At 43.6% G+C, this 21,077-nt stretch overlaps 1 protein-coding gene across 1 annotated transcript in view; it reads left to right on the forward strand.

Moving 5' to 3' along the window:
- LOC128655851 (zinc finger protein ZFP2) overlaps positions 1-21,077 on the forward strand; it is a 158,182-nt gene that overhangs the window by 96,298 nt on the left and 40,807 nt on the right. The window lies entirely within an intron of this gene.

A 21,077-nucleotide genomic window follows, 5' to 3' on the forward strand; every position in this document is an offset into this window, starting at 1 on the left:
TGACTGTGTGTGGTTGTGCCTTAGGATGTGACTGTTTGTGTGATTGTGCCTCAGGATGTGACTGTGTCATTGTGTGTGATTGTGCCTCAGGATGTGACTGTGTGCGATTGTGCCTCAGGATGTGACTGTGTGTGATTGTGCCTTAGGATGTGACTGTGTGTGATTGTGCCTTAGGATGTGACTGTTTTTTATTGTGCCTCAGGATGTGACTGTGTGTGATTGTGCCTCGGGATGTGACTGTGTGTGATTGTGCCTCAGGATGTCACTGTGTGTGATTGTGCCTCAGGATGTGACTGTGTGTGATTGTGCCTCAGGATGTGACTGTGTGTGATTGTGCCTTAGGATGTGACTGTGTGTGATTGTGCCTCAGGATGTGATTGTGCCTCAGGATGTGACTGTGTGTGATTGTGCCTTAGGATGTGACTGTGTGTGATTGTGCCTCAGGATGTGACTGTGTGTGTGTGTGATTGTGTATCCGTGTGTGATTGTGTCTCAGGTTGTGTCTGTGTCCTTGTGTGTGATTGTGCCTGAAGTTGTCACCTTGGGTGTCCTTGTGTGTCTACATGCATTTGGTGTGTGTGTTTATGTGATAATATTATGAGACCATGTACACAGCAACCTAAATTATCGGCCGTGATAATGCATTATAGCATGAATAGAACAGACTGAATTTAGCTTTGGAGCTTACAATCATTAAACCATTACGGATACACAAGAGGGTGACATAGTGCCTGTGATATTTATGCTCACTGTGTAAGAAGCCCATAATAACTGCTCCATTCCTTGCTGACTTGTCGTTGGGCAGATGTGCGACCAATAGATGTTCAGCTGCTAATAGACCATAAGATTGTTGTGTAATTCCCCATATTCTCCACAACTGCTGAGGATAATGTGAAAATATATGTGGTTTACAGAGGAATATTGTGTATTTCTCCTACATTGGTGTATCCGGTCCACGGCTTCATCCTTACTTGTGGGATATTCTCAATCCCTACAGGAAGTGGCAAAGAGAGCACACAGCAAAGCTGTCCATATAGCTCCCCTCAGGCTCCGCCCCCCAGTCATTCTCTTTGCCGCTCTAACTAGTAGCATCTCCCCGGGGGTGGTAAAGAGTATGTGGTGTTAGTTGTAGTTTTTTATTTCTTCTATCAAGAGTTTGTTATTTTAAAATAGTGCCGGCTTGTACTATTTACTCTTCAGCAGAAAGTGAAGAAGATTTCTGCTAAGAGGACTATGATTTTAGCACCAGTAACTAAGATCCATTGCTGTTCCCATGCAGGACTGTTGAAACCAGATAACATCAGTTGGGGGGAACAGTTTGCAGGCTTAACTGCTTCAGGTATGATCAGTCATTTTTCTAACAAGACCCAGTAATGCTAGAAGACTGTCAGAAATTCCCTCTGGGATAGGTAAGCCATTGTTATTAGATTCAGCAATAAAAGGATGGCTTATTTTAAGGGCTTATGCTGGTTGACACTATTGTGGGCTAATCGATTGCTTTTTAGCAAGTTTTCAACTTAAATAGGTATTTTTTTTATCAACTTAAAACACTTTTGGGGATTAATTTGCGCTTGGGACTTAGTTGGACACCGAATCTAGTCAGAAAGGCCCCTCCACTCTGGTATGCAGAGTAAGGAAATCTCATTTTCGCGCCTCAATTGTGCACTTGTTTTGACTAGCCAGTTCATGCAGCTTCACGTGGGGAGTCCGGAGGCATCAGGAAGGGCTCCAGGGAGGCTTATATTCTTACCAAAATAACCCTAAGGAAGGTAAAAGCCACAGGGCAAGCTGTGGCAGAGTACTGTAGTGTGTTAACCGGTTAACTGCTGTTATTAGCTCCGGTCTGGGCATTAAGGGGTTAATTGGTCTGAAAATTTGTGTGCAACCTTTTCAAAGCATTATGACACTGTGGTGAAAATTTCATAAAAATTGGATGTGTTTTTGATGTTTCAGTAATAAAGTGTGCACTTTTATTATTTAAAGAGACAGTAACGTTTTTGTCAAAAATACATTTTATTGCATTGAAGTTACTTTTAATTCTGTTAAACATGTCTGAATGTTCAAATAGCCTATGTTCTCTATGTTCAAAGGCCAAGGTGGTTCCCCCATTAAATTTATGTGTGAAATGTGCTATAGCGTCCAAACAGCTTAAGGACCGTACAATTACACTTAAAGATATAGCCCAAGATGATTCTTTAGCTGAAGGGTGTGAAGATAGCTCGCTATCCTCCCCTTCTGTGTCAACACCAGCTATGCCCGCGCAAGCGATGCCCAGTACATCTAACGCACCAATTGCGATTACTATGCAACAGTTAGCGGCAGTAATGGATAATTCTCTCTCAGCATTTTTATCCAAACTGCCAGCTTTTCCTAGGAAGCGTGATTGCTCAGTTTTAAACACAGAAAATGAGCAAGCTGACGCAGAGGATAATTTATCTGTAGTGCCCTCACATCAATCTGACTTGGCGGTGAGGGAGGGCCTGTCTGAGGGAGAAATTTCTGACACAGGGAAAGTTTCTCAGCAGGCAGAGCCTGATGTCATAGCATTTAAATTTAAGCTAGAACACCTCCGCGCCTTACTTAAGGAGGTCCTAGCTACACTTGATGATTGTGATCCTTTGGTGATCCCTGAAAAATTGTGTAAAATGGACAAATTCTTAGAGGTCCCAGTACACACTGATGCATTTCCGATACCTAAGAGGGTGGCGGATATCGTGACTAAGAAGTGGGAGAAGCCAGGTGTACCCTTTGTTCCCCCTCCTATATTTGAGAAAATGTTCCCAATTGTTGACCCTAGAAGGGACGCATGGCAGACAGTCCCTAAGGTAGAGGGGGCAGTTTCAACGCTAGCTAAGCGCACGACTATACCAATAGAAGACAGTTGCGCTTTCAAAGATCCTATGGATAAAAAATTAGAAGGTTTACTTAAAAAAATCTTTGTTCAACAGGGTTTTCTTCTTCAACCAATTTCTTGCATTATTCCTGTAACCACTGCAGCGGCTTTTTGGTTTGTGGAACTAGAAAACTCGCACCAAAAGGAGACTTCTTATGATGAAGTCATGGACAGAATTCACGCCCTGAAGTTGGCTAATTCTTTCATTACAGACGCCGCTTTCCAGTTAGCTAAATTAGCGGCGAAAAATTCTGGTTTTGCAATTGTGGCACGCAGAGCGCTTTGGTTAAAGTCTTGGTCGGCGGATGTGTTGTCCAAAACAAAATTACTTAATATTCCTTTCAAGGGTAAGACCCTATTTGGGCCAGAGTTGAAGGAAATTATTTCAGATATCACTGGGGGAAAGGGCCATGCCCTTCCACAGGATAGACCTTTCAAGGCTAAAAATAAGTCTAATTTTCGTTCCTTTCGCAATTTCAGGAACAGACCGACTTCCACCTCTACAGCCACTAGGCAAGAGGGTAACGCATCCCAGCCCAAACCAGCATGGAAGCCATTGCAAGGCTGGAACAAGGGCAAACAGGCCAAGAAGCCTGCTGCTGCTACCAAGACAGCATGAAGGGGTAGCCCCCGATCCGGGACCGGATCTAGTAGGGGGCAGACTTTCTCTCTTTGCTCAGGCTTGGGCAAGAGATGTTCCGGACCCCTGGGCACTAGAAATTGTTTCTCAGGGGTATCTTCTAGAGTTCAAGGACCTTCCTCCAAGGGGAAGGTTCCACATGTCTCGCTTATCTTTAGACCAGATAAAGAGACAGGCATTCTTACGTTGCGTAGAAGACCTATTAAAGATGGGAGTGATACACCCAGTTCCAACAGTGGAACAAGGACTGGGTTTTTACTCAAACCTGTTTGTAGTTCCCAAAAAAGAAGGAACTTTCAGGCCAATTCTGGACTTAAAAAACATAATTTATGCTTACCTGATAAATTTATTTCTCTTGTGGTGTATCCAGTCCACGGATCATCCATTACTTGTGGGATATTCTCCTTCCCAACAGGAAGTTGCAAGAGGATCACCCACAGCAGAGCTCCTATATAGCTCCTCCCTAACTGCCATATCCAGTCATTCGACCGAAACTAGCCGAGAAAGGAGAAACCATAGGGTGCAGTGGTGACTGTAGTTTAAAATTTAGACCTGCCTTAAAAGGACAGGGCGGGCCGTGGACTGGATACACCACAAGAGAAATACATTTATCAGGTAAGCATAAATTATGTTTTCTCTTGTTAGGTGTATCCAGTCCACGGGTCATCCATTACTTATGGAATACCAATACCAAAGCTAAAGTACACGGATGAAGGGAGGGACAAGGCAGGTACTTAAACGGAAGGGACCACTGCCTGTAGAACCTTTCTCCCAAAAATAGCCTCCGAAGAAGCAAAAGTATCAAATTTGTAAAATTTTGAAAAGGTATGAAGCGAAGACCAAGTCGCCGCTTTGCAAATCTGTTCAACAGAAGCCTCATTTTTAAAGGCCCAGGTGGAAGCCACAGCTCTAGCAGAATGAGCTGTAATCCTTTCAGGGGGCTGCTGTCCAGCAGTCTCATAGGCTAAGCCTATTACGCTCCGAATCCAAAAAGAAAGAGAGGTTGCCGAAGCCTTTTGACCTCTCCTCTGTCCAGAGTAAACAACAAACAGGGAAGATGTTTGACGAAAATCTTTAGTCGCTTGTAAGTAAAACTTTGAAGCAGGGACTACGTCCAAATTATGTAAAAGACGTTCCTTCTTTGAAGAAGGATTAGGACACAATGATGGAACAACAATCTCTTGATTGATATTCTTGTTGGAAACTACCTTAGGTAAAAACCCAGGTTTTGTACGCAGAACCACTTTATCTGTATGGAAAATCAAATAAGGAGAATCACATTGTAAAGCTGATAACTCAGAGACTCTACGAGCCGAGGAAATAGCCATCAAAAACAGAACTTTCCAAGATAAAAGTTTGATATCAATGGAATGAAGGGGTTCAAACGGAACTCCTTGAAGAACCTTAAGAACCAAGTTTAAGCTCCATGGAGAAGCAACAGGTTTAAACACAGGCTTAATTCTAACCAAACGGAAATACAAGCAAAAAGTATACACAATGTGAATAAATATACAATATTGATAAATAAACAGATGTGTTCAAAAACTAAGAACTAATACTTTCCTTTTAGGGTAGACCGCAGCCTTCTTACAGTCTCTCCTCTAGGACTGTGTGGATAGAACGTTGTAGAAAGATAGATGGCGCTGGTCTGTAAAATGATTTTTTCTCTGATAATGAAGAGAAAAAAGGGCTTGAGGTGTATATAGCTACTAGATAAATATGGGTGCAGTATACTCACTCCATATGCTGCAGCAGTTCAGCTCCAAGAACATATGTCTTCTTTGGAGACATACGTTCTTGGAGCTGAACTGCTGCAGCATATGGAGTGAGTATACTGCACCCATATTTATCTAGTAGCTATATACACCTCAAGCCCTTTTTTCTCTTCATTATCAGAGAAAAAATCATTTTAATTCTAACCAAAGCCTGACAAAATGCCTGGACGTCTGGAACCTCTGCCAGACGCTTGAGCAAAAGGATAGACAGAGCAGAAATCTGTCCCTTTAAAGAACTAACTGATAATCCTTTATCCAAACCCTCTTGGAGAAAGGACAATATCCTAGGAATCCTAACCTTACTCCATGAGTAATTCTTGGATTCACACCAATGAAGATATTTGTGCCATATCTTATGGTAGATTTTCCTGGTTACAGGCTTTCGTGCCTGTATTAAAGTATCAATGACTGACTCGGAGAAGCCACGCCTTGATAAAATCAAGCGTTCAATCTCCAGGCAGTCAGTCTCAGAGAAATTAGATTTGGATGATTGAAAGGACCTTGTAGTAGAAGGTCTTGTCTGAGGCAGAGGCCAAGGTGGAAAGGATGACATGTCCACCAGGTCTGCATACCAGGTCCTGCGTGGCCACGCAGGCACGATCAAGATCACCGATGCTCTCTCCTGTTTGATTTTGGCAATCAGTCAAGGGAGCAGAGGAAACGGTGGAAACACATAAGCCAGGTTGAAGAACCACGGTGCTGCTAGAGCATCTATCAGCGTCGCTTCTGGGTCCCTGGACCTGGATCCGTAACAAGGAAGCTTGGCGTTCTGGCGAGACGCCATGAGATCCAATTCTGGTGTGCCCCGACGATGAACCAATTGAGCAAACACCACCGGATGGAGTTCCCACTCCCCCGGATGAAAAGTCTGACGACTTAGAAAATCCGCCTCCCAGTTCTCTACACCTGGGATATGGATCGCTGATAGATGGCAAGAGTGAGACTCTGCCCAGCGAATTGTCTTGAAGACTTCTAACATCGCTAGGGAGCTCCTGGTCCCCCCTTGATAGTTAATGTAAGCCACAGTCGTGATGTTGTCCGACTGAAATCTGATGAACCTCAGGGTTGCTAACTGAGGCCAAGCTAGAAGAGCATTGAATATTGCTCTTAACTCCAGAATATTTATTGGGATGAGTTTCTCCTCCTGAGTCCACGATCCCTGAGCCTTCAGGGAATTCCAGACTGCACCCCAACCTAGAAGGCTGGCATCTGTTGTTACAATTGTCCAATCTGGCCTGCGAAAGGTCATACCTTTGGACAGATGGACCCGAGATAGCCACCAGAGAAGAGAATCTCTGGTCTCTTGATCCAGATTTAGCAGAGGGGACAAATCTGTGTAATCCCCATTCCACTGACTGAGCATGCATATAATTGCAGTGGTCTGAGATGTAGGCACGCAAATGGCACTATGTCCATCGCCGCTACCATTAAGCCGATTACTTCCATGCACTGAGCCACCGAAGGGCGCGGAATGTAGTGAAGAACACGGCAGGAATTTAGAAGCTTTGATAACCTGGACTCCATCAGGTAAATTTTCATTTCTTCTGTTATGTGTGATCAGTCCACGGGTCATCATTACTTCTGGGATATAACTCCTCCCCAACAGGAAATGCAAGAGGATTCACCCAGCAGAGCTGCATATAGCTCCTCCCCTCTACGTCAGTCCCAGTCATTCTCTTGCACCCAACGACTAGATAGGATGTGTGAGAGGACTATGGTGATTATACTTAGTTTTTATGACTTCAATCAAAAGTTTGTTATTTTAAAATAGCACCGGAGCGTGTTATTACTTCTCTGGCAGAGTTTGAGGAAGAATCTGACAGAGATTTTTTACTATGATTTTAACCGGAGTCGTTAAGATCATATTGCTGTTCTCGACCATCTGAGGGAGGTAAAGGCTTCAGATCAGGGGACAGCGGGCAGATGAATCTGCATTGAGGTATGTGGCAGTTTTTATTTTCTGAATGGAATTGATGAGAAAAGCCTGCCATACCGTTAAAATGACATGTATGTATACACTTCAGTATTCTGGGGATGGTATTTCACCGGAACTACTGTGTTAAAGGTCACTAATCCTTTTAATAACTATTCTCATGTTAAACGTTTTTGCTGGAATGTAGAATCGTTTACATTGCTGAGGTACTGTGTGAATAAATATTTGGGCATTATTTTCCACTTGGCAGTTTTTTGCTTTAATTGTGACAGTTTCGTTTCTCTTCACTGCTGTGTGGGAGAGGGAGGGGCCGTTTTTGGCGCTCTTTGCTACGCATCAAAAAATTCCAGTCAGCTACTTTTATATTTCCTGCATGATCCGGTTCATCTCTGACAGATCTCAGGGGTCTTCAAACTTCTTTGAAGGGAGGTAAATTCTCTCAGCAGAGCTGTGAGAATTCTTATAGTGACTGTGAATAAAAAACGTTGTTTTGTTTTCTTATGTACAAATTTAATTAGTGTTGTTTTTTACTAATGGGAACAAACCTTTGCTAAAAGTTGTGTTGTTTTAAAGTTTGATGCAATAACTATTTTTCAGTTCATTATTTCAACTGTCATTTAATCGTTAGTACCTCTTTGAGGCACAGTGCGTTTTTTTGCTAAAAAAGATTATAACCAAGTTGTAAGTTTTTTTTTTTTTTTTTTTTTTTTTTGCTAGTGTGTTAAACATGTCTGACTCAGAGGAAGATATCTGTGTCATTTGTTCCAATGCCAAGGTGGAGCCCAATAGAAATTTATGTACTAACTGTATTGATGCTACTTTAAATAAAAGTCAATCTGTACAATGTGAACAAATTTCACCAAACAGCGAGGGGAGAGTTATGCCGACTAACTCGCCTCACGCGACAGTACCTGCATCTCCCGCCCGGGAGGTGCGTGATATTTTGGCGCCTAGTACATCTGGGCGGCCATTACAGATAACATTACAAGATATGGCTACTGTTATGACTGAAGTTTTGTCTAAATTACCAGAACTAAGAGGCAAGCGTGATCACTCTGGGGTGAGAACAGAGTGCGCTGACAATGCTAGGGCCATGTCTGATACTGCGTCACAGCTCGCAGAGCATGAGGACGGAGAGCTTCATTCTGTGGGTGACGGTTCTGATCCAAACAGATTGGACTCAGATATTTCAAATTTTAAATTTAAATTGGAGAACCTCCGTGTACTACTAGGGGAGGTCTTAGCAGCTCTCAACGATTGTAACACTGTTGCAATACCAGAGAAACTGTGTAGGTTGGATAAATACTTTGCGGTACCGGCGAGTACTGACGTTTTTCCTATACCTAAGAGACTAACTGAAATTGTTACTAAGGAGTGGGATAGACCCGGTGTGCCGTTCTCACCCCCTCCAATATTTAGAAAGATGTTTCCAATAGACGCCACCACTCGGGACTTATGGCAAACGGTCCCCAAGGTGGAGGGAGCAGTTTCTACTTTAGCTAAGCGTACCACTATCCCGGTGGAGGATAGCTGTGCTTTCTCAGATCCAATGGATAAAAAATTAGAGGGTTACCTTAAGAAAATGTTTGTTCAACAAGGTTTTATATTACAACCCCTTGCATGTATCGCGCCGATTACGGCTGCGGCAGCATTTTGGATTGAGTCGCTTGAAGAGAACCTTAGTTCCTCTACGCTAGACGACATTACGGACAGGCTTAGAGTCCTTAAACTAGCTAATTCTTTCATTTCGGAGGCCGTAGTACATTTAACCAAACTTACGGCTAAGAACTCAGGATTCGCCATACAGGCACGCAGGGCACTGTGGCTAAAATCCTGGTCAGCTGATGTTACTTCTAAGTCCAAATTACTTAATATACCTTTCAAGGGGCAGTCCTTATTCGGGCCCGGTTTGAAAGAAATTATCGCTGACATTACGGGAGGTAAGGGCCACGCCCTACCTCAAGACAAGGCCAAAGCTAAGGCTAGACAGTCTAATTTTCGTCCCTTTCGGAATTTCAAAACAGGAGCAGCATCAACCTCCACTGCACCAAAACAGGAAGGAGCTGTTGCTCGTTACAGGCAAGGCTGGAAGCCTAACCAGTCCTGGAACAAAAGCAAGCAGGCCAGGAAACCTGCTGCTGCCCCAAAGACAGCATGAACCGAGAGCCCCCGATCCGGGACCGGATCTAGTAGGGGGCAGACTCTCTCTCTTCGCCCAGGCCTGGGCAAGAGATGTTCAGGATCCCTGGGCACTAGAGATCATATCTCAGGGATACCTTCTAGACTTCAAATTATCTCCCCCAAGAGGGAGATTTCATCTGTCAAGGTTGTCAACAAACCAGATAAAGAAAGAAGCGTTTCTACGCTGCGTACAAGATCTGTTAACAATGGGAGTGATCCATCCGGTTCCGTGGTCGGAACAAGGACAAGGGTTCTACTCAAACCTGTTTGTGGTTCCCAAAAAAGAGGGAACTTTCAGGCCAATCTTAGATTTAAAGACTCTAAACAAATTCCTAAGAGTTCCATCGTTCAAAATGGAAACTATTCGGACAATCTTACCCATGATCCAAGAGGGTCAGTACATGACCACAGTGGATTTAAAGGATGCTTACCTTCACATACCGATCCACAAAGATCATCACCGGTATCTAAGGTTTGCCTTCTTAGACAGGCACTACCAGTTTGTAGCTCTTCCATTCGGATTGGCTACGGCTCCAAGAATCTTCACAAAGGTTCTGGGTGCCCTTCTAGCGGTACTAAGACCGCGAGGGATTTCGGTAGCTCCGTACCTAGACGACATTCTAATACAAGCTTCAAGCTTTCAAACTGCCAGGTCTCATACAGAGTTAGTTCTGGCATTTCTAAGGTCGCATGGATGGAAAGTGAACGAAAAGAAGAGTTCTCTCTTTCCTCTCACAAGAGTTCCATTCTTGGGGACTCTTATAGATTCTGTAGAAATGAAGATTTACCTGACAGAAGACAGGTTAACAAAACTTCAAAATGCATGCCGCGTCCTTCATTCCATTCAACACCCGTCAGTAGCTCAATGCATGGAGGTGATCGGCTTAATGGTAGCGGCAATGGACATAGTACCTTTTGCACGCCTACACCTCAGACCGCTGCAATTATGCATGCTAAGTCAGTGGAATGGGGATTACTCAGATTTGTCCCCTACTCTGAATCTGAATCAAGAGACCAGAAATTCTCTTCTATGGTGGCTTCATCGGCCACACCTGTCCAGGGGGATGCCATTCAGCAGGCCAGACTGGACAATTGTAACAACAGACGCCAGCCTACTAGGTTGGGGCGCTGTCTGGAATTCTCTGAAGGCTCAGGGACTATGGAATCAGGAGGAGAGTCTCCTTCCAATAAACATTCTGGAATTGAGAGCAGTTCTCAATGCCCTTCTGGCTTGGCCCCAGTTAATAACTCGGGGGTTCATCAGGTTTCAGTCGGACAACATCACGACTGTAGCTTACATCAACCATCAGGGAGGGACAAGAAGCTCCCTAGCAATGATGGAAGTATCAAAGATAATTCGCTGGGCAGAGTCTCACTCTTGCCACCTGTCAGCAATCCACATCCCGGGAGTGGAGAACTGGGAGGCGGATTTCTTGAGTCGCCAGACTCTTCATCCGGGGGAGTGGGAACTTCATCCGGAGGTCTTTGCCCAAATACTTCGACGTTGGGGCAAACCAGAGATAGATCTCATGGCGTCTCGCCAGAACGCCAAACTTCCTCGCTACGGGTCCAGATCCAGGGATCCGGGAGCAGTTCTGATAGATGCTTTGACAGCACCTTGGAACTTCAGGATGGCTTATGTGTTTCCACCCTTCCCGCTGCTTCCTCGATTGATTGCCAAAATCAAACAGGAGAGAGCATCAGTAATTCTAATAGCACCTGCTTGGCCACGCAGGACTTGGTATGCAGATCTAGTGGACATGTCATCCTGTCCGCCTTGGTCTCTACCTCTAAGACAGGACCTTCTGATACAGGGTCCATTCAAACATCAAAATCTAACTTCTCTGAAGCTGACTGCTTGGAAATTGAACGCTTGATTTTATCAAAACGTGGTTTTTCTGAGTCGGTTATTGATACCCTGATTCAGGCTAGGAAGCCTGTTACCAGAAGGATTTACCATAAAATATGGCGGAAATACCTATACTGGTGCGAATCCAAAGGTTACTCCTGGAGTAAGGTTAGGATCGCTAGGATATTGTCTTTTCTACAAGAAGGTTTAGAAAAGGGTTTATCAGCTAGTTCATTAAAGGGACAGATTTCAGCTCTGTCCATCTTGTTACACAGACGTCTGTCAGAAAATCCAGACGTCCAGTCCTTTTGTCAGGCTTTAGCTAGGATCAAGCCTGTGTTTAAAGCTGTTGCTCCACCATGGAGTTTAAACTTAGTTCTTAACGTTTTACAGGGTGTTCCGTTTGAACCCCTTCATTCCATTGATATAAAAATGTTATCTTGGAAAGTTCTGTTTTTAATGGCTATTTCCTCGGCTCGAAGAGTCTCTGAGTTATCAGCCTTACATTGTGATTCCCCTTATCTGATTTTTCACTCAGACAAGGTAGTTCTGCGTACTAAACCTGGGTTCTTACCTAAGGTAGTCACTAACAGGAACATCAATCAAGAGATTGTTGTCCCATCCTTGTGTCCAAATCCTTCTTCAAAGAAGGAACGTCTTTTACACAATCTGGATGTAGTTCGTGCCCTCAAGTTCTACTTGCAGGCAACTAAAGATTTTCGCCAAACTTCTTCCTTGTTTGTCGTTTACTCTGGACAGAGGAGAGGTCAAAAAGCTTCTGCTACCTCTCTCTCTTTTTGGCTTCGTAGCATAATACGTTTAGCCTATGAGACTGCTGGACAGCAGCCTCCTGAAAGAATTACAGCTCACTCCACTAGAGCTGTGGCTTCCACTTGGGCCTTTAAGAATGAGGCCTCTGTTGAACAGATTTGCAAGGCTGCAACTTGGTCTTCGCTTCATACTTTTTCCAAATTTTACAAATTTGACACTTTTGCTTCTTCGGAGGCTATTTTTGGGAGAAAGGTTCTTCAGGCAGTGGTTCCTTCTGTATAATGAGCCTGCCTATCCCTCCCGTCATCCGTGTACTTTTGCTTTGGTATTGGTATCCCAGAAGTAATGATGACCCGTGGACTGATCACACATAACAGAAGAAAACATAATTTATGCTTACCTGATAAATTCCTTTCTTCTGTTGTGTGATCAGTCCACGGCCCGCCCTGTTTTAAGGCAGGTAAATATCTTTTAAATTATACTCCAGTCACCACTTCACCCTTGGTTACTCCTTTCTCGTTGATTCTTGGTCGAATGACTGGGACTGACGTAGAGGGGAGGAGCTATATGCAGCTCTGCTGGGTGAATCCTCTTGCATTTCCTGTTGGGGAGGAGTTATATCCCAGAAGTAATGATGACCCGTGGACTGATCACACAACAGAAGAAAGGAATTTATCAGGTAAGCATAAATTATGTTTTCTACAGAATCTATCAGAGTTCCTAGGAAGGAAACCCTTGTGAGGGGTGATAGAGAACTCTTTCCCTCGTTCACTTTCCACCCATGCGACCTCAGAAATGCCAACACTATGTCCGTATGAGATTTGGCAATTTGGAAGTTTGACGCCTGTATCAGGATGTCATCTAGATAAGGGGCCACTGCTATGCCCCGTGGTCTTAGGACCGCCAGAAGAGACCCCAGAACCTTTGTAAAAATTCTTGGGGCTGTAGCTAACCCGAAAGGAAGAGCCACAAACTGGTAATGCCTGTCTAGAAAGGCAAACCTTAGGAACCGATGATGATCTTTGTGAATCGGTATGTGAAGGTAAGCATCCTTCAAATCCACTGTGGTCATGTACTGACCCTCCTGGATCATAGGTAGGATTGTCCGAATAGTTTCCATTTTGAACGATGGAACTCTGAGGAATTTGTTTAAGATCTTTAGATCCAAAATTGGTCTGAAGGTTCCCTCTTTTTTGGGAACCACAAACAGATTTGAATAAAATCCCTGTCCTTGTTCCATCTGTGGAACTGGATGGATCACTCCCATTATTAGGTCTTGCACACAGCGTAAGAATGCCTCTTTCTTTATCTGGTTTACAGATAATCTCGAAAGGTGAAATCTCCCTTGTGGGGGGGGGGAAGCTTTGAAGTCCAGAAGATATCCCTGAGATATGATCTCAAACGCCCAGGGATCCTGAACATCTCTTGCCCACGCCTGGGCGAAGAGAGAAAGTCTGCCCCCTACTAGATCCGTTGCCGGATAGGGGGCCGTTCCTTCATGCTGTCTTAGAGGCAGCAGCAGGCTTTCTGGCCTGCTTGCCTTTGCTCCAGGCCTGGTTAGATTTCCAGGCCGGCTTGGATTGCGCAAAAGTTCCCTCTTGTTTTGTAGCAGAGGAAGTTGATGCTGCACCTGCCTTGAAGTTTCGAAAGGCATGAAAATTAGACTGTTTGGCCCTTGATTTGGCCCTGTCCTGTCCAGGCCCGAATAGGGTCTGCCCCTTGAAGGGAATGTTAAGTAATTTAGACTTTGAAGTCACGTCAGCTGACCAAGATTTAAGCCATAGCGCCCTACACGCCTGGATGGCGAATCCAGAATTCTTAGCCGTTAGTTTAGTCAAATGAACAATGGCATCAGAAACAAAAGAATTAGCTAGCTTAAGTGTTCTAAGCTTGTCAAGTGTTTCAGTCAATGGAGTAGCTGTCTGAAAGGCCTCTTCCAGAGACTCAAACCAGAACGCTGCAGCAGCAGTGACAGGAGCAATGCATGCAAGGGGCTGCAGGATAAAACCTTGTTGAATAAACATTTTCTTAAGGTAACCTTCTAATTTTTTATCCATTGGATCTGAAAAAGCACAACTATCCTTGACAGGGATAGTGATACGCTTTGCTAAAGTAGAAACTGCTCCCTCCACCTTAGGGACCGTCTGCCATAAGTCCCGTGTGGTGGCGTCTATTGGAAACATTTTTCTAAAAATAGGAGGGGGGAAAACGGCACACCGGGTCTGTCCCACTCCTTAGTAATAATTTCTGTAAACCTTTTAGGTATTGGAAAAACGTCAGTACACACCGGCACCGCATAGTATTTATCCAGTCTACACAATTTCTCTGGCACTGCAATTGTGTCACAGTCATTCAGAGCAGCTAAAACCTCTCCAAGCAACACCCGGAGGTTCTCAAGCTTAAATTTAAAAGTAGACATATCTGAATCAGGTTTCCCCGAGTCTAAGACGTCACCCACAGACTGAAGCTCTTCCTCAGCTTCTGCATATTGTGACGCAGTATCAGACATGGGCCTTAAAACATTTGCGCGCTCTGTATTACGTCTAACCCCAGAGCTATCGCGCTTTCCTCTGAATTCAGGCAGTCTGGCTAATACTGCTGACAGGGTATTATCCATGATTGCCGCCATGTCCTGCAAAGTAATCGCTATGGGCGTCTTTGATGTACTTTGCGCCATTTAAGCGTGAGTCCCTTGAGCGGGAGTCAAAGGGTCCGACACGTGGGGAGAGTTAGTCGGCATAACTTCCCCCTCGTCAGAATCCTCTGGTGATAATTCTTTTAAAGATAACAGCTGATCTTTATTGTTTAAAGTGAAATCAATACATTTAGTACACATTCTCCTATGGGGTTCCACCATGGCTTTTAAACATAATGAACAAGGAGTTTCCTCTATGTCAGACATGTTTATACAGACTAGCAATGAGACTAGCAAGCTTGGAAAACACTTTAAATCAAGTTAACAAGCAATATAAAAAAACGTTACTGTGCCTTTAAGAGAAACAAATTTTGCCAAAATTTGAAATAACAGTGAAAAAAGGCAGTTAAAATAACGAAATTTTTACAGTGTATGTAACAAGTTAGCAGAGCATTGCACCCACTTGCAAATGGATGATTAACCCCTTAATACAAAAACCAGATTAACAAAACGAAAAATATGTTTTTTAAACAGTCATAACAACTGCCACAGCTCCTACTTTTGAAGCCTTTTGAGCCCTTCAGAGATGTCCTATAGCATGCAGGGGACTGCTGAGGAAAGCTGAATGTCACAGTTTGTAATTTTAACTGCACCAACTGTAACTTTTATACTATAACAGTGGGAAGCCTCAGGAAACTGTTTCTAGGCAAAAATAAAGCCAGCCATGTGGAAAAAACTAGGCCCCAATAAGGTTTATCACCAAAGCATATATAAAAACGATTAAACATGCCAGAAAACGTTTTATATTGCACATTAATCAGAGTATATACCTCTGATAGCAAGCCTGATACTAGTCGCTATTAAATCACTGTATTTAGGCTTTAACTTACATTAATCCGGTATCAGCAGCATTTTCTAGCAAATTCCATCCCTAGAAAAACTTAACTGCACATACCTTATTGCAGGATACCCTGCACGCCATTCTCCCTCTGAAGTTACCTCACTCCTCAGACATATGTGAGAATAGCAGTGGATCTTAGTTACTTCTGCTAAGATCATAGAAAAACGCAGGCAGATTCTTCTTCTAAATGCTGCCTGAGATAAAATAGTACACTCCGGTACCATTTAAAAACAAACTTTTGATTGAAGAAAAAACTAACTATATTTTACCACTTTCCTCTTACTACCTCCAGCTATGTTGAGAGCTTGCAAGAGAATGACTGGATATGGCAGTTAGGGGAGGAGCTATATAGCAGCTCTGCTGTGGGTGATCCTCTTGCAACTTCCTGTTGGGAAGGAGAATATCCCACAAGTAATGGATGATCCGTGGACTGGATACACCTAACAAGAGAAATTCTAAACAAATTCCTCAGAGTTCCATCATTCAAAATGGAAACCATTCGGACAATTTTACCAACGATCCAGGAGGGTCAATACATGACTACCGTGGACTGGATGCGTACCTGCATATTCCTATCCACAAAGATCACCATCAGTTCCTGAGGTTCGCCTTTCTGGACAAACATTACCAGTTCGTGGCTCTTCCGTTCGGTTTAGCCACTGCTCCCAGAATTTTCACAAAGGTGCTAGGGTCCCTTCTAGCGGTGCTAAGGCCGAGGGACATTGCAGTAGCACCTTACCTAGACGACATTCTAATACAAGCGTCGTCCCTTCCCAAAGCAAGGGCTCATACAGACATTGTTTTAGCCTTTCTCAGATCTCACGGGTGGAAGGTGAACATAGAAAAAAGTTCCCTGTCCCCGTCCACAAGCGTTCCCTTTCTGGGAACAATAATAGACTCCGTAGAAATGAAGATCTTTCTGACAGAGGTCAGGAAGTTAAAGCTTCTGAACGCTTGTCGAGTTCTTCAATCCATTCCTCAGCCCTCCATAGCTCAGTGCATGGAGGTAATAGGACTAATGGTTGCGGCAATGGACATGGTTCCTTTTGCTCGAATTCATTTAAGACCATTGCAACATGCTCAAACAGTGGAATGGGGATTATGCAGACTTGTCTCCCCATATTCAAATGGACCAGAAAACCAGAGACTCACTCCTCTGGTGGCTGTCTCTAGATCACCTGTCTCAGGGAATGAGTTTCCGCAGACCGAAGTGGATCATCGTCACGACCGACGCCAGTCTTTTGGGCTGGGGCGCGGTCTGGGAGTCCCTGAAGGCTCAGGGTCTATGGTCTCGGGAAGAATCTCTTCTCCCGATAAACATATTGGAATTGAGAGCGATATTCAATGCACTCCAGGCATGGCCTCAACTAGCGGAGGCCAGATTCATCAGATTTCAGTCGGACAACATGACGACTGTAGCGTACATCAATCATCAGGGGGGAACGAAGAGTTCCCTGGCGATGAGAGAGGTATCCAAGATCATCAAATGGGCAGAGGATCAGCAATTCACATCCCAGGAGTGGACAACTGGGAAGCGGATTATCTGAGTCGTCAGATTTTCCATCCGGGGGAGTGGGAACTTCACCCTTGAGGTTTTTGCCCAGTTAACTCAAATATGGGGCATTCCGGATCTGGATCTGATGGCGTCACGTCAGAACTCAAAAGTTCCATGTTACGGCTCCAGGGATCCCAAGGCGACACTGGTAGATGCCTTAGCAGCGCCTTGGTCGTTCAATCTAGCTTATGTCTTTCCACCGTTTCCTCTTCTCCCACGGCTAGTAGCCAGGATCAAACAAGAGAAGGCTTCTGTAATTCTGATAGCTCCTGCGTGGCCACGCAGGACCTGGTATGCAGACCTGGTGAATATGTCATCGGTTCCACCATGGAAGCTACCTTTGAGGCAGGACCTTCTAATTCAAGGTCCATTCGTACATCCAAACCAATCTCCAAGCAGTCAGTTGCAGAGAGACTAGAACGCTTGATTCTAGCTAAGCGTGGGTTTTCGGATTCAGTTATAGATACACTGATTCAGGCTAGAAAGCCTGTCACTAGGAAAATTTACCATAAGATATGGCGGAAATATCTTTGTTGGTGCGAATCCAAGGGTTACTCATGGAGTAAGATTAGGATTCCAAGGATTTTAGCTTTTCTCCAAGAAGGATTGGAGAAATGTTTGTCAGCTAGTTCCTTAAAAGGACAGATATCAGCTCTGTCTGTTTTGTTACACAAACGTCTGGCAGCAATGCCAGATGTTCAGGAGTTTGTGCAGGCTTTAGTCAGAATCAAGCCTGTCTACAGACCTGTGGCTCCTCCATGGAGTCTAAATCTAGTTCTTTCCGTTCTTCAGGGGGTTCCATTTGAACCTCTACATTCCATAGATATTAAGTTACTATCTTGGAAAGTTTTGTTTTTGGTTGCTATCTCTTCCTCTAGAAGAGTTTCTGAATTGTCTGCTCTGCAGTGTAATTCACCCTATCTGGTGTTTCATACAGATAAGGTCTTTTACGTACCAAACCTGGTTTTCTTCCAAAAGTGGTTTCCAATAAGAATATTAACCAGGAAATAGTTGTTCCTTCTCTGTGTCCTAACCCAGCTTCTAACAAGGAACGTCTGTTACACAATCTCGATGTGGTTCGTGCTTTGAAGTTTTACCTAAAAGCAACTAAAGATTTCAGACAAACTTCGTCCTTGTTTGTCGTCTATTCTGGTAAGAGGAGAGGTCAAAAGGCGACTGCGACCTCTCTGTCTTTCTGGCTGAAAAGCATCATCCGGTTGGCTTATGAGACTGCTGGAAGGCAGCCTCCTGAACGAATTACAGCTCACTCTACTAGAGCTGTGGCTTCCACTTGGGCTTTCAAGAATGAGGCTTCTGTTGAACAGATCTGTAAGGCAGCGACTTGGTCTTCACTGCATACATTTGCCAAATTTTACAAATTCGATACTTTTGCTTCTTCGGAGGCTATTTTTGGGAGAAAGGTTTTGCAAGCAGTGGTGCCTTCCGTTTAGGTTACCTGACTTGTTCCCTCCCTTCATCCGTGTCCTAAAGCTTTGGTATTGGTTTCCACAAGTAAGGATGAAGCCGTGGACCGGATACACCAATGTAGGAGAAAACAGAATTTATGTTTACCTGATAAATTTCTTTCTCCTACGGTGTATCCGGTCCACGGCCCACCCTGGCATTTTAGTCAGGTTTAAATTTATTTTTATAAACTACAGTCACCACTGCACCCTATGGTTCTCATTTTTCTCCTAACCGTCAGTCGAATGACTGGGGGGGGCGGAGCCTGAGGGGAGCTATATGGACAGCTTTGCTGTGTGCTCTCTTTGCCACTTCCTGTAGGAAGAATATCCCACAAGTAAGGATAAAGCCGTGGACCGGATACACCGTAGGAGAAAGAAATTTATCAGGTAAACATAAATTCTGTTTTTACATGAGTAAGTTGTAACAAGATACACAAGCTCAGATCCCTTTATGTTTAGTGCACTGACTCCTGGGTGATAGTATCTGGTGAGGGGGTTTTATTGCATATAATACAAGCAGAAGAGCTGCTTGCTTTATCCTCACTGATATTTGGACACTTTAAATGCACTGCACATAGACATGAAAATGGCAAAAAGACGATTGGTCTGAAATGAATAAATTCCCCCTCCCCACTATATATATATATATATATATATATATATATATATATATATATATATATATATATATATATATATATATATATATATATATATTGCAAAAAACTGACAGCACTCACTGGATTTCAAAGAAGTGAAAGACTCATTTAATTTGTGGAAGTTTTGGGGACTTACTATTATTAAAAACAACGCGTTTCTCAGCCTTTATGCTTATGGCTGTTACATTAGGTTTTCATAACCACATACAAACCACTTCGTATGCAGAAAGGAGGCGCTGGTTCACTGTGGATCCTTGTCTCTGTGCTTGCTTTCTCCAACATTGGTGTGTCCGGTCCACGGCGTCATCCTTACTTGTGGGAATATCTCTTCCCCAACAGGAAATGGCAAAGAGTCCCAGCAAAGCTGGCCATATAGTCCCTCCTAGGCTCCGCCCACCCCAGTCATTCTCTTTGCCGTTGCACAGGCAACATCTCCACGGAGATGGTTAAGAGTATGTGGTGTTTAGTTGTAGTTTTTTTATTCTACTATCAAAAGTTTGTTATTTTAAAATAGTGCTGGTATGTACTATTTACTCTGAAACAGAAAAAGATGAAGATTTCTGTTTGTGAGAGGAAGATGATTTTAGCAGACAGTAACTAAAATCGATTGCTGTTTCCACATAGGACTGTTGAGATGAAGTAACTTCAGTTGGGGGAAACAGTTAGCAGACTTTTCTGCTTAAGGTATGACTAGCCATATTTCTAACAAGACTGTGTAATGCTGGAAGGCTGTCATTTCCCCTCATGGGGACCGGTAAGCCATTTTCTTAGTCTCAAACAGAATAAAGGGCTTAATATGGGCTATAAAACTGGTAGACACTTTTATGGGCTAAATCGATTGCTTTATTTGGACATTTTATACATGTTTATGTTGATATTTCACACTTATAAACTTGGGGAACGTTTTTAACGTCAGGCACTATGTTAGACACCTTTTCCAGTCAGGAAGGGCCTTCCCAGTTGTAGGCTGAGCCTCATTTTCGCGCCATTACAGCGCAGTTGTTTTTGAGAGCAAGACATGCAGATGCATGTGTGAGGACCTGAAAGTGGTTGGAAAAGTTCCTAGAAGGCGTCATTTGGTATCGTATTCCCCTCTGGGCTTGACAAAGTCACAGCAAAGACTGTAGCTGGGACTGTATAGGGGTTAAATCTGTAACCGGTTTCGTTATTTTAAGGGTTAAAGCTCTGAAAATTGGTGTGCAATACTTTTAATGCTTTAAGACACTGTGGTGAAATTTTGGTAAATTTTGAACAATTCCTTCATATTTTTTCGCATATTCAGTAATAAAGTGTGCTCTGTTTAAAATTTAAAGAGACAGTAACGGTTTTTTCTTTCATGTAATTAGCAAGAGTCCATGAGCTAGTGACGTATGGGATATACATTCCTACCAGGAGGGGCAAAGTTTCCCAAACCTTAAAATGCCTATAAATACACCCCTCACCACACCCACAATTCAGTTTTACAAACTTTGCCTCCGATGGAGGTGGTGAAGTAAGTTTGTGCTAGATTCTACGTTGATATGCGCTCCGCAGCAAGTTGGAGCCCGGTTTTCCTCTCAGCGTGCAGTGAATGTCAGAGGGATGTGAGGAGAGTATTGCCTATTTGAATGCAGTGATCTCCTTCTAAGGGGTCTATTTCATAGGTTCTCTGTTATCGGTCGTAGAGATTCATCTCTTACCTCCCTTTTCAGATCGACGATATACTCTTATATATACCATTACCTCTGCTGATTCTCGTTTCAGTACTGGTTTGGCTATCTGCTATATGTAGATGAGTGTCCTGGGGTAAGTAAGTCTTATTTTCTGTGACACTCCTAGC

This window comes from Bombina bombina, chromosome 4, assembly GCF_027579735.1.
Source record: "Bombina bombina isolate aBomBom1 chromosome 4, aBomBom1.pri, whole genome shotgun sequence".
NCBI lineage: Eukaryota > Metazoa > Chordata > Amphibia > Anura > Bombinatoridae > Bombina > Bombina bombina.